Consider the following 13,727-nt stretch of genomic DNA (forward strand, 5'->3'; position numbering starts at 1 on the left):
ATAAAAGAAAGTTGGTGTTGCACCTGGCCCCTAAAGATATGAACAAAGAATGTACTAACTTCAGCACTGTTTACACTAGAGAAAATTTGGAAATAACCCAATTAATTATTCACAAAAAACAGAATGGATAGATTATATGTTCACATAAAAGAATACTATACAGCAGTTAAATGAATGAACTAGAGCAACATGAGTCAATATAAAGAAACTAAAAATAGTTCAAATGGAACTTTAGCTTTATCTACAGAATTCTAATAATCTAAAATTCTGAAACAAAGACCATTAAATTTTAATTACCACCTTCATTAATAATAAAACAAGTATCTTCACATATTAGTCCACAAAACAATCCCCAACAAATTCAAAAAGATTGAAGTCATACCATGCATATTTTCTAACCACAATGCTATGAAACTATAAGTCGACCCCAACAAAAAGTCTGGAAAGACCACATTCACATGGAAGTGAAATAACATGCTACTAAACAATGAATGGGTCAACCAGGAAATTTAAAAAAGTACATTGAGGGTCGCCTGGGTGACTCAGTCAGTTAAGCATCTGACTCTTGATTTCACTTCAGGTCAGGATCTCATGGTCATGAGATCAAGCCTCATGTCAGGCTCTGTGCTGAACATGGACCCTGCTTAAGATTATCCCTCTCTCCCTCTGGCCCTCCTAAGCACATGCCTGCCTCTCTCTCTCTCTCTCAAAACTAAAGTATATGGAAATGAATGAAACTGAAAATACAATGGCTAAAAACCTGTAGGAGGGAGCAAAAGCAGTTCTAAAAGGAAAGCTTATAGCAATATAGGCATACCTCAAGAAGCAAGAAGAATCTCAAATAATTTAATTTTACAACTAAAGGAGCTAGAAAAACAAAAGCTAAATCCAACAGGAGGAAAATAATAAAAATTAGAGCAGAAATAAATGATACAGAAACTAAAAAAAAAAAAAAAAAAGAAAAGAAAAGATTAATGAAACCAGGAGCTGGTTCTTTGAAAAGATAAATAAAATTGATAAATATCGGGGCGCCTGGGTGGCTCAGTCGGTTGAGCGGCCGACTTCAGCTCAGGTCATGATCTCGCCGCCTGTGAGTTCGAAACCCGCATCAGGCTCTGTGCTGACAGCTCAGAGCCTGGAGCCTGTTTCAGATTCTGTGTCTCCCTCTCTCTGACCCTCCCCCCTTCATGCTCTGTCTTTCTCTGTCTCAAAAATAAATAAACGTTAAAAAAAAATTGATAAATATCTAGCCACACTTATCAAGAAAAAGAGAGAAAGGACTCAAATGAATAAAATGACAAATGAGAGAGGAAAAATAACAATCAACACCACAGAAATACAAATAAGAGAGTATTATGAAAAAGTATATGCCAAAAAATTGGACAACCTACAAGAAAGGGATAAATTCCTAGAAACATAAATTACCAAAACTGAAACAGGAAGAAATAGAATATTTGAACAGACCGATAGCCAGCAAAAAAATTGAATCAATAATCAAAAAACTCCCAAGAAACACAAGTCCAGGACCAGATGGCTTTATAGATGGAATTCTATCAAACATTTAATAAAGAGTTAACACCTGGTTTTCTCAGACTATTCCAAACGGTAGAAAAGGAAGGAAAACACCCAAACTCATTCTATGAGGCCAGTATTACCCTAATACCAAAACAAGATAAAGACACCACTAAAAAAGATAGCCACAGGTCAACATCCCTGATGAACACAGATGCAAACATTCTTAACAAAACACCAGCAAACCGAATCCAACAGTACATTAAAAAATCACTCACCATGATCAAGTGAGATTATTCCTGGGATACAAGTGTGGTTCAATATTCAAAAATCAATCAACATGATACATCACATCAATGAGAGGAAAGACAAAAATCATATAATTTCAATCGATGCAGAAAGAGCACCTGAGAAAGTTCAAAATTCACTTATGATAAAAACTCTCAACAATTAAATTTAGAGGGAATATACCTCAACATAAGAAGGGCCACATATGAAAAGCCCACAGCTAATATCATCCTTTAATTTTTTTAATGTTTACTTTTGAGAGAGAGACAGAGCGTGAGCAGGGGAGGGGCAGAGAGAGAGGGAGACACAGAATCCGAAGCAGGCTCCAGGCTCCAAGCTGTCAGCACAGAGCCCAACACAGGGATCAAACTTACAAACCCTGAGATCATGACTTGAGCCAAAGCTGGACACTTGGCCAACTGAGCCATCCAGGTGCCCCTAATAACATCTTTAATGGGGAAAAACTGAGAGCTTTTGTTCCTAAGGTCGGGAACAAGACAGGGATGTCCACTCTCACTATTCTTGTTTTTAATGTTTTTATTTTTGAGAGAGAGAACATGAGCAGGGGAGGGGCAGAGAGGGGGAGACAGAGGATCCGAAGTGGGCTCCGCACTGACAGCAGCAGCCTGATGTGGAGCTCAAACTCACTAACTGTGAGATCATGACCTGAGCGAAAAACACTCAACAGACTGAGCCTCGAAGGCGCCCCCATTCTCACTACTTTTATTCAACATAGTACTAGATGTCCTAACCACTACTTTTATTCAATATAGTACTAGATGTCCTAACCACAGCAATCAGACAACAGAAATAAAAGGCATCCAAATAGGCAAGGAAGAAGTTAAACTTTTTGCAGATGACATCATACTACATATAGAAAACGTGAAGGACTCCACCAAAAAATTGCTAGCACTGATACACAAATGCAGTCAAGTCGCAGGATACAAAATCAATCTAACAAAATCTACTGCACTTCTATACGATAATAAAGCATCAGAAACAGAAATCAAGGAATCAATCTCATTTACAATCACACCAAAAATAAGATACCTAGGAATAAACCTAACCAATGAGGTGAAAGACCTGTATTCTGAAAACTGCAAAACATTGATGAAAGAAATTCAAGAGGATACAAAGAAATGGGAAGACATTCCATGCTCATGGATTGGAAGAACAAATATTGTTAAAATGTCTATATTACCCAAAGCAATCTACACATTTAGTACAATCCCTACCAAAATACCAACAGCTTTGATTTTTAAAACCAAATCTTTATTTTTTTAAGTAAGCTCTGCCCAATGTGGGGCTTGAACTAATGACCCTGAGATCAAGTCTCCCATGTTCTACTGACAGCCATCCAAGCAATCCAACAGCATTTTTCACAGAACTTGAACAAACAATCTTAAAATGTGTATGGAACCACAAAAGACCCTGAAGAGCAAAAGCAATCTTGAAAAATAAAACTAAAGCTGGAGGTATCACAATTCTGGACTTCAAGTTATATTACAAAGCTATAGATCTCAAAACAGTACAGTATTGAAACAAAAACAGACACATAGGTAAACAGAACAGAATAAAAACCCAAAAATAAAGCCACAACTGTATGGTCAATTTTCAATAAGCAGGAAAAAATATCCAATGGGAAAACAACAGTCTCCTCAACAAATGGTGTTGGGAAAACCTGACAGGGACATGCAAAAGGATGAAACTAGACCACTTTCTTACACCAAACACAAAAATAATTTCAAAATGGATTAAAGAAGTAAATGGGAGACAGGAAACCATAAAAATCCTAGAAGAAAGCATAGATAGTAAAGTCTCAGACATTAGCTGTAGCAATATTTTTCTAGATATGTCTCCTGAGGCAAGGGAAACAAAAGTAAAAATAAACTACTGAGCTTCATCAAAATAAAAAGCTTCTGCACATTGAAGGAGACCATCAACAAAACTAAAAGGATGCAGCACCTGGGTGGCTCACTTGGTTAAGCATCTTGACTCTGGATTTAAGCTCAGGTCATGATCTCATGGTTCCTGAGACCAAGCCCTGTGTTGGACTGTGCTGTGACAATGCAGAGCCTGCTTGGGATTCTCTCTCTCCCTTTCTTCTCTCTGCCTCTCCCCCACTTGTGCTCACTTGCTCATGTGCTCTCTCTCTCTCCCTCAAAATAAAAATTTTTTAAAAATCCTAAAAGGCAACCTAAGGAATGAGAGAAGACATTTGCAAACAACATATCTGATAAAGGGCTAGTATCCAAAATACATAAAGCTCTTTTACAACACCTGAAACCAAATAATCCAATTAGAAAATGGGCAGAAGACATGAACAGACATTTCTCCAAAGAAAATATTCAGATGGCAAACAGTCATAAGAAATGATGCTAGGGACACCTGGGTGGCTCAGTTGGTTAAGCATCTGACTCGGTTTCAGCTCAGGTCATGATCTCATGGTCCTTGACTTCCAACGCCATGTTGGGCTCTGCACTGACAGCGTGGAGCATGCTTGGGATTCTCTCCCCTCTCTCTGTCCCTCCCCACACTTCTCCCTCCCCGCCCTCTCTCAAAACAAATAAGTAAATTTTTTTTTAACTTTTTAATGTATATTTATCTTTGAGAGATAGAGAGAGAGAGAGACAGTGTGCGAGCAGGGGTGGGGCACAGAGAGAGAGACAGAGACAGAGACAGAATCTGAAGCAGATTCCAGGCTCTGAGCTGTCAACACAGAGCCCGATGTGGGGCTCGAACTCACAAGCAGTGAGATCATGACCTGAGCTGAAGTCGGACGCTTAACCAACTGAGCTACCTAGGCATCCCTAAATAAATAATTTTTTTAAGAAGATGCTCAACAACACTCATCATCAGGGAAATGCAAATCAAAACTATTAAGTCAGAGAAAGACAAACACTGTATGATTTTAGTCATGTGTGGAATTTAAGAAATGAAACAAACAAGCAAAGGGAAAAAAAGAGAAAAATTTAAAACATACTACTAATTACAGAGAACAAACTGATGGTTACCTGTGGGGAGGTGGGTGGGAGGATGGGTTTAAATAGGTGATCAGGATTGAGGAGAGCATTCGTGATGAACACCAGATATGTGGAATTTTTTTTTTGCGTTTTTAAAAGTGTATTTATTTTGAGAGAAAGAATGTGAGCAGGGAAGGGACAGCAAGAGAGGGGAGGGAGAGAGAGGGACACAGAGAGAGAGACAGAACCCCAAGCAGTCTCCTCACTGTTAGTGCAGAGCCTGACACAGGCCCGAACTCATGACCCACGAGATCATGACCTGAGCCAAAATCAAGAGTCAGATGCTTAACCAACTGAGCCACCCTGAAGCCACTCATGGAATTGATGAATCAGTGTATTTTATACCTGAAGCTAAGATAACACTGTATGCTAACTAACTAGAATTAAAGTAAAAACTTTAAATAAAAAACTTATCTTGTAAGCAGTGCCCTACAGGTCCCGGCATCCTAGGTGAACCTGGTTTGCACAGCCTGGTCCAGGGGAATGGAGGGTGGGATTAGAAGGTGTGAGGCAAAGCACACTTCCCAGGACCAAGTGCCCTGCTTCCTGCACTAGACCCTGTTCCCCACGCCCACCATGGCTACAATTCAGCAACTGGTAGGAAGATGGTTTTAAGGATTCTATGAAGGAAGAGTAAAGATATTCCTGAATATATTAAGGAAGGACAAATGGGAGTGGCACTGTGAAAAATGGGCACAAAGGCCAAGCCAGATTGTGTCATCACTTCTGACAGCCAAGTCTCTCACCATAAAAACTGAGAACACTTTAGAAGGGTTTTCTTGTAAAATGGGAAAGAGGTTTGAAGAAACGACAGCTGATGGCAGAAAAACTCAGAATGTATTCAAGTATCCATATAGTATATTGGTTCAACACCAGTAATGGAATGAGAAGAAAAGCACAATAAGTAGAAGATTAGGATATTATTGATGGAATGTATTATGAATGGTGTCACCGGTACCAGGATATACAAAAAAGTATAATGAAAATCCCACCATCACTTTAAAGAGGAATTAACTGTCAAAATGAACAAGCTCAGTTCGATGAGCAAATCTCCATAATGCTGCAGTTTTTATTTCATTACTTTGTTCAATTATCTCTATCACAAACATTTTACATGTAACTACCCAAGAATTGACTTTATTAGGATCATCCCTTTGGTTAGTAGATAAATGTGTGCTAACAAACCCTAAGCAATGTAAAACACATTACTTTGCTCTGACTCCCTTACAGTAACTTTTGAAAAAATTGTCATCACCTAAAAGGTAAATAAAGTATGTGAAGAAATGGATATTAAACTACAACTTTATTAAATGCTAACAAAAAGTGTTTAATGTGGTTATCTTTTTTGGCCTATGAAATATTAAAGGGAAAAATGACTACTCGTTGTAGAACAAGGTGCTATGAAATAGACACTCATATATGGCCAGTGGTAATACAAGGATTTAGAAAAGAACTTGGGAAAAGCCTTTGATCTTATCTTAAATAATTCTGCCTATATCTTAACTAAAGAAAATAATTCTAAATAAATAATTTTAATCACCAATGATAACAATCTATGAGTTATATACACTGACACAAAATCTATAATATGTATAATAACGTCTGAGTAAAAAGGTATGCGTAAGCTATACTTTTCCAAAAATTTTCATCTTTCTTCATTTTCATCTTTATCATTTTTATTAAATAAGAAATTTTTTGTCAAATTGGTTTCCATACAACACACAGTGCTCCTCCCAACAGGTGTCCTCCTCAATACCCATCACCCACCCTCCCCTCCTTCCTACCCCCCATCAACCCTCAGTTTGTTCTCAGTTTTTAAGAGTCTCTTATGTTATGATGGCTTCCTTCCTCTCTTTTTTTTTTTTTTCCTTCCACTCCCCCATGGTCTGCTGTTAAGTTTCTCAGGATGCATTAGCTAAGTTTTTAAATAGATGGGTGTGTACATGAGGTTTTGCATATATACCCACAAGTGGAAAAGAAAAAATGTGGAAAGATGTATACCCAATTATTTCATTAGTCATCATTTCTAGGGGTGGATTTATGAGCAACTTTCTTACTTTTCGCCTTTTTTTTTCAATATATGAAATTTATTGTCAAATTGGTTTCCATACAACACCCAGTGCTCATCCCAAAAGGTGCCCTCCTCAATACCCATCACCCACCCTCCCCTCCCTCCCACCCCCATCAACCCTCAGTTTGTTCTCAGTTTTGAAGAGTCTCTTATGCTTTGGCTCTCTTCCACTCTAACCTCTTTTTTTTTTTCCTTCCCCTCCCCCATGGGTTTCTGTTAAGTTTCTCAGGATCCACATAAGAGTGAAAACATATGGTATCTGTTTTTCTCTGTATGGCTTATTTCACTTAGCATCACACTCTCCAGTTCCATCCACGTTGCTACAAAGGGCCATATTTCATTCTTTCTCATTGCCACGTAGTACTCCATTGTGTATATAAACCACAATTTCCTTATCCATTCATCAGTTGATGGACATTTAGGCTCTTTCCATGATTTGGCTATTGTTGAAAGTGCTGCTATAAATATTGGGGTACAAGTGCCCCTATGCATCAGTACTCCTGTATCCCTTGGGTAAATTCCTAGCAGTGCTATTGCTGGGTCATAGGGTAGGTCTATTTTTAATTTTCTGAGGAACCTCCACACTGCTTTCCAGAGTGGCTGCACCAATTTGCATTCCCACCAACAGTGCAAGAGGGTTCCCGTTTCTCCACACAGACTCCAGCATCTACAGTCTCCTGATTTGTTCATTTTGGCCACTCTGACTAGCATGAAGTGATATCTGAGTGTGGTTTTGATTTGTGTTTCTCTGATGAGGAGCGACGTTGAGCATCTTTTCATGTGCCTGTTGGCCATCCAGATGTCTTCTTTAGAGAAGTGTCTATTCATGTTTTCTGCCCATTTCTTCGCTGGGTTATTTGTTTTTTGGGTGTGGAGTTTGGTGAGCTCTTTATAGATTTTGGATACTAGCCCTTTGTCCGATATGTCATTTGCAAATATCTTTTCCCATTCCGTTGGTTGCCTTTTAGTTTTGTTGGTTGTTTCCTTTGCTGTGCAGAAGCTTTTTATCTTCATAAGGTCCCAGTAATCCATTTTTGCTTTTAATTCCCTTGCCTTTGGGGATGTGTCGAGTAAGAGATTGCTACGGCTGAGGTCAGAGAGGTCTTTTCCTGCTTTCTCCTCTAGGGTTTGGATGGCTCCTATCTCACATTCAGGTCCTTTATCCATTTTGAATTTATTTTTGTGAATGGTGTGAGAAAGGGGTCTAGTTTCAACCTTCTGCATGTTGCTGTCCAGTTCTCCCAGCACCATTTGTTAAAGAGACTGTCTTTTGTCCATTGGATGTTCTTTCCTGCTTTGTCAAAGATTAGTTGGCCATACTCTTGTGGGTCTAGTTCTGGGGTTTCTATTCTATTCCATTGGTCTATGTGTCTGTTTTTGTGCCAATACCATGCTGTCGTGATGATGACAGCTTTGTAGTAGAGGCTAAAGTCTGGGATTGTGATGCCTCCTGCTTTGGTCTTCTTCTTCAAAATTACTTTGGCTATTTGGAGTGTTTTGTGGTTCCATACAAATTTTAGGATTGCTTGTTCTAGTTTCGAAAAGAATGCTGGTGCAATTTTGATTGGGATTGCATTGAATGTGTAGATAGCTTTGGGTAGTATTGACATTTTGACAATATTTATTCTTCCAATCCATGAGCAGGGAATGTCTTTCCATTTCTTTATATCTTCTTCAACTACCTTCATAAGCTTTCTATAGTTTTCAGCATACAGATCTTTTATATCTTGGGTTATATTTATTCTTAGGTATTTTACGCTTCTTGGTGCAATTGTGAATGGGATCAGTTTCTTTATTTGTCTTTCTGTTGCTTCATTGTTAGTGTATAAGAATGCAACTAATTTCTGTACATTGATTTTGTACCCTGTGACTTTGCTGAATTCACGTATCAGTTCTAGCAGACTTTTGGTGGAGTCTATCGGATTTTCCATGTATAGTATCATGTCACCTGCAAAAAGTGAAAGCTTGACTTCATCTTTGCCAATTTGGATGCCTTTGATTTCCTTTTCTTGCCTGATTGCTGATGCTAGCACCTCCAACACTATGTTAAACAACAGCGGTGAGAGTGGACATTCCTGTCGTGTTCCATCTCAGGGAAAAAGCTCTCAGTTTTTCCCCGTTGAGGATGATGTTAGCTGTGGGCTTTTCATAAATGGCTTTTATGATGTGTAAGTATGTTCCTTCTATCCCGACTTTCTCAAGGGTTTTTATTAAGAAAGGGTGCTGAATTTTGCCAAAGGCGTTTTCTGCATCGAATCACAGGATCATATGGTTCTTATCTTTTATTAATGTGATGTATCACGTTGATTGATTTGAGAATGTTGAACCAGACCTGCATCCCAGAAATGAATCCCGCTTGATCATGGCGAATAATTATTTTATATGCTGTTGAATTCGATTTGCTAGTATCTTATTGAGGATTTTTGCATCCATATTCATCAGGGATATTGGCCTGTAGTTCTCTTTTTTTACTGGGTCTCTGGTTTAGGAATCAAAGGAATACTGGCTTAGAATTATAAGACTCATAGAATGAGTCTGGAAGTTTTCCTTCCCTTTCTATTTCTTAGAATAGCTTGAGAAGGATAGGTATTATCTCTGCTTTAAACGTTTAAAGTATAAGAATTATAAGACTCATAGAATGAGTCTGGAAGTTTTCCTTCCCTTTCTATTTCTTGGAATAGCTTGAGAAGGATAGGTATTATCTCTGCTTTAAACGTCTGGTAGAACTCCCCTGGGAAGCCATCTGGTCCTGGACTCTTTTTTGTTGGGAGATTTTTGATAACCGATTCAATTTCTTCACTGGTTATGGGTCTGTTCAAGCTTTCTATTTCCTCCTGATTGAGTTTTGGAAGAGTGTGGGTGTTTAGGAATTTGTCCATTTCTTCCAGGTTGTCCAATTTCTTGGCATATCATTTTTCATAGTATTCCCTGATAATTGTTTGTATCTCTGAGGGATTGGTTGTAATAATTCCATTTTCATTCCTGATTTTATCTATTTGGGTCATCTCCCTTTTCTTTTTGAGAAGCCTAGCTAGAGGTTTGTCAATTTTGTTTATTTTTTCAAAAAACCAACTCTTGGTTTCGTTGATCTATTCCACAGTTTTTTTAGATTCTATATTGTTTCTTTCTACTCTGATCTTTATTATTTCTCTTCTTCTGCTGGGTTTAGGCGGCCTTTGCTGTTCTGCTTCTATTTCCGTTAGGTGTGTTGTTAGATTTTGTATTTGGGATTTTTCTTGTTTCTTGAGATAGGCCTGGATTGCAATGTATTTTCCTCTCAGGACTGCCTTCGCTGCATCCCAAAGCGTTTGGATTGTTGTATTTTCATTTTCGTTTGTTTCCATATATTTTTTTAATTTCTTCTCTAATTGCCTGGTTGACCCACTCATTCGTTAGTAGGGTGTTCTTTAACCTCCATGCTTTTGGAGGTTTTCCAGACTTTTTCCTGTGGTGGATTTCAAGCTTCATAGCATTGTGGTCTGAAAGTATGCATGGTATAATTTCAATTCTTGTATACTTATGAAGGGCTGTTTTGTGACCCAGTATATGATCTACCTTGGAGAATGTTCCATGTGCACTCGAGAAGAAAGTATATTCTGTTGCTTTGGGATGCAGAGTACTAAATAGATCTGTCAAGTCCATCTGATCCAATGTATCATTCAGGGCCCTTGTTTCTTTATTGACCGTGTGTCTAGATGATCTATCTATTTCTGTAAGTGGAGTGTTAAAGTCCCCTGCAATTACCACATTCTTATCAATAAGGTTGCTTCTGTTTATGAGTAATTGTTTTATATATTTGGAGGCTCCCGTATTCGGCGCATAGACATTTATAATTGTTAGCTCTTCCTGATGGATAGACCCTGTAATTATTAAATAATGTCCTTCTTCATCTCTTGTTCCAGCCTTTAATTTAAAGTCTAGTTTGTCTGATATAAGTATGGCTACTCCAGCTTTCTTTTGGCTTCCAGTAGCATGACAAATAGTTTTCCATCCCCTCACTCTCAATCTAAAGGTGTCCTCAGGTCTAAAATGAGTCTCTTGTAGACAGCAAATAGATGGGTCTTGTTTTTTTATCCGTTCTGATACCCTATGTCTTTTGGTTGGCGCATTTAATCCATTTACATTCAGTGTTATTATAGAAAGATATGGATTTAGAGTCATTGTGATGTCTGTATGTTTTGTGCTTGTAGTGATGTCTCTGGTACTTTGTCTCACAGGGTCCCCCTTAGGATCTCTTGTACGGCTGGTTTAGTGGTGACGAATTCCTTCAGTTTTTGTTTGTTTGGGAAGACCTTTATCTCTCCTTCTATTCTAAATGACAGACTTGCTGGATAAAGGATTCTCGGCTGCATATTTTTTTCTGTTCAACACACTGAAGATCTCCTACCAAGCCTTTCTGGCCTGCCAAGTTTCAAAAGAGAGATCAGTCACGAGTCTTATAGGTCTCCCTTTATATATTAGGGCACGTTTATCCCTTGCTGCTTTCAGAATTTTCTCTTTCTCCTTGTATTTTGCCAGTTTCACTATGATATGTCATGCAGAAGATCGATTCAAGTTACGTCTGAAGGGAGTTCTCTGTGCCTCTTGGATTTCAATGCCTTTTTCCTTCCCCAGTTCAGGGAAGTTCTCAGCTATTATTTCTTCAAGTACCCCTTCAGCACCTTTCCCTCTCTCTTCCTCCTCTGGGATACCAATTATGCGTATATTATTTCTTTTTAGTGTATCACTTAGTTCTCTAATTTTCCCCTCATACTCCTGGATTTTTTTATCTCTCTTTCTCTCAGCTTACTCTTTTTCCATAACTTTATCTTCTAGTTCACCTATTCTCTCCTCTGCCTCTTCAATCCGAGCTGTCATCGTTTCCATTTTGGTTTGCATTTCATTTAAAGCGCCTTTCAGCTCCTCGTGACTGTTCCTTAGTCCCTTGATCTCTGTAGCAAGAGATTCTCTGCTGTCCTCTATACTGTTTTCAAGCCCAGCGATTAATTTTATGACTATTATTCTAAATTCACTTTCTGTTATATTATTTAAATCCTTTTTGATCAGTTCATTAGCTGTTGTTATTTCCTGGAGATTCTTTTGAGGGGAATTCTTCCGTTTGGTCATTTTGAATAGTCCCTGGAGTGGTGCGGACCTGCAGGGCACTTCCCCTGTGCTGTGGTGTATATCTGGAGTTGGTGGGCGGGGCCGCAGTCAGACCTGATGTCTGCCCCCAGTCCACCGCTGGGGCCACAGTCAGACTGGTGTGTGCCTTCTCTTCCCCTCTCCTAGGGGCAGGATGCACTGTGGGGTGGCGTGGCCCGTCTGGGCTACTTGCACACTGCCAGGCTTGTGGTGCTGGGGATCTGGCGTATTAGCTGGGGTGCACAGGGGCAGGAGGGGCAGGTTTAGCTCGCTTCTCCTTAGGTGATCCACTTCAGAAGGGGCCCTGTGGCAGCGGGAGGGAGTCAGACCCACTGCCGGAGGGGTGGCTCTGCAGAAGCACAGCGTTGGGTGTTTACGCGGAACAAGCAAGTCCCCTGGCAGGAACCGGTTCCCTTTGGGATTTCGGCTGGGGGATGGGCGAGGGAGATGGCGCTGGCTAGCGCCTTTGTTCCCCGCCAAACTGAGCTCTGTCGTCTCGGGGCTCAGCAACTCTCCCTCCCTTTGTCCTCCAGCCTTCCCGCTTTCCGAGCAGAGCTATTAACTTATGACCTCCCAGATGCTAAGTCACGCTTGCTGTCGGAACACACTCCGTCTGGCCCCTCCGCTTTTGCCAGCCAGACTCGGGGGCTCTGCTTGGCCGGCGGGCCGCCCCTCCACCCCTGCTCCCTCCCGCCAGTCCGTGCAGCACGCACCACCTCTCCTCCCTTTTTACCCTCTTCCGTGGGCCTCTCGTCTGCGCTGGGCTCCGGAGACTCCATTCTGCTAGTCTTCTGGTGGTTTTCTGGGTTATTTAGGCAGGTGTAGGTGGAATCTAAGTGATCAGCAGGACGCGCGGTGAGCCCAGCATCCTCCTACGCCGCCATCTTCTGCCCCATCTTTATCATTTTATATATACTTATTGACATTAGTTTAATTTTTTAATAAAGCATTTTATGGACACATGAAATTACCTGAGTTCTCCCGTTCTACTGCTCATGTTTAAACCACCGCACTTACCACACTATCCTTACTTGGATGCAGGAACAACTAAAGTAACTTGCTAACAATGAGAGAAATAAATAATTTTAAAATCAATTCCTAAAACTTCCAACTAAAATTAGAACCTGATCCTCACAAAAACCAAGACCTGAAAGGGGTTACACAAACATTTAAAACAAAGAAGAGCACCAAAATTAAAGCCACAGACAATTATGCCATTTCACACAGGTCCATTTATTTAAGAAAATAAAAAATAAAAAAAACACTAGCCACTCAGCTACAACATGTAAGGGGCTTACAAATCCTCACTCTTATGCTGACAAGAAAAAAGATGAACTGAAAATCAGTATCTTAGATCCTTTAGGGACATGAAGTCACAGAGCAAATCACTACCAAGAAATCCAGGGGCGCCTGGGTAGCTCAGTTGGTTAAGCGTCCAACTTTGGTCAAGGTCATGATCTCGCGGTCTGTGAGTTTGAGCCCCACGTAGGGCTCTGTGCTGATAGCACAGAGCCTGGAGCCTGCTTTGGATTCTGTGTCTCTCCATCTCTCAGCCCCTCACCTGCTCATGCTCTGTGTCTGTCTGTCTCTCAATAATAAGTAAACTTTAAAAAAATTAAAAAAAAAAAAAGAAAACCAGAGAGACAGGCAGATACAGCTTATCTGGTATGGGAACACTTCAACAGTAAGTTATGAATCATTAGAGGCTA

At 39.9% G+C, this 13,727-nt stretch overlaps 1 protein-coding gene and 1 pseudogene across 11 annotated transcripts in view; one reads left to right on the forward strand and one right to left on the reverse strand.

Annotated features, from left to right (window-relative positions):
• Nucleotides 1-13,727, reverse strand: part of ATRX (ATRX chromatin remodeler) — a 303,341-nt gene that overhangs the window by 254,223 nt on the left and 35,391 nt on the right. The window lies entirely within an intron of this gene.
• On the forward strand, nt 5,400-6,282 carry LOC123594896 (annotated as a pseudogene).

The sequence above is a fragment of the Leopardus geoffroyi genome, chromosome X, assembly GCF_018350155.1.
Source record: "Leopardus geoffroyi isolate Oge1 chromosome X, O.geoffroyi_Oge1_pat1.0, whole genome shotgun sequence".
In the NCBI taxonomy this organism is placed as follows: Eukaryota; Metazoa; Chordata; class Mammalia; order Carnivora; family Felidae; genus Leopardus; species Leopardus geoffroyi.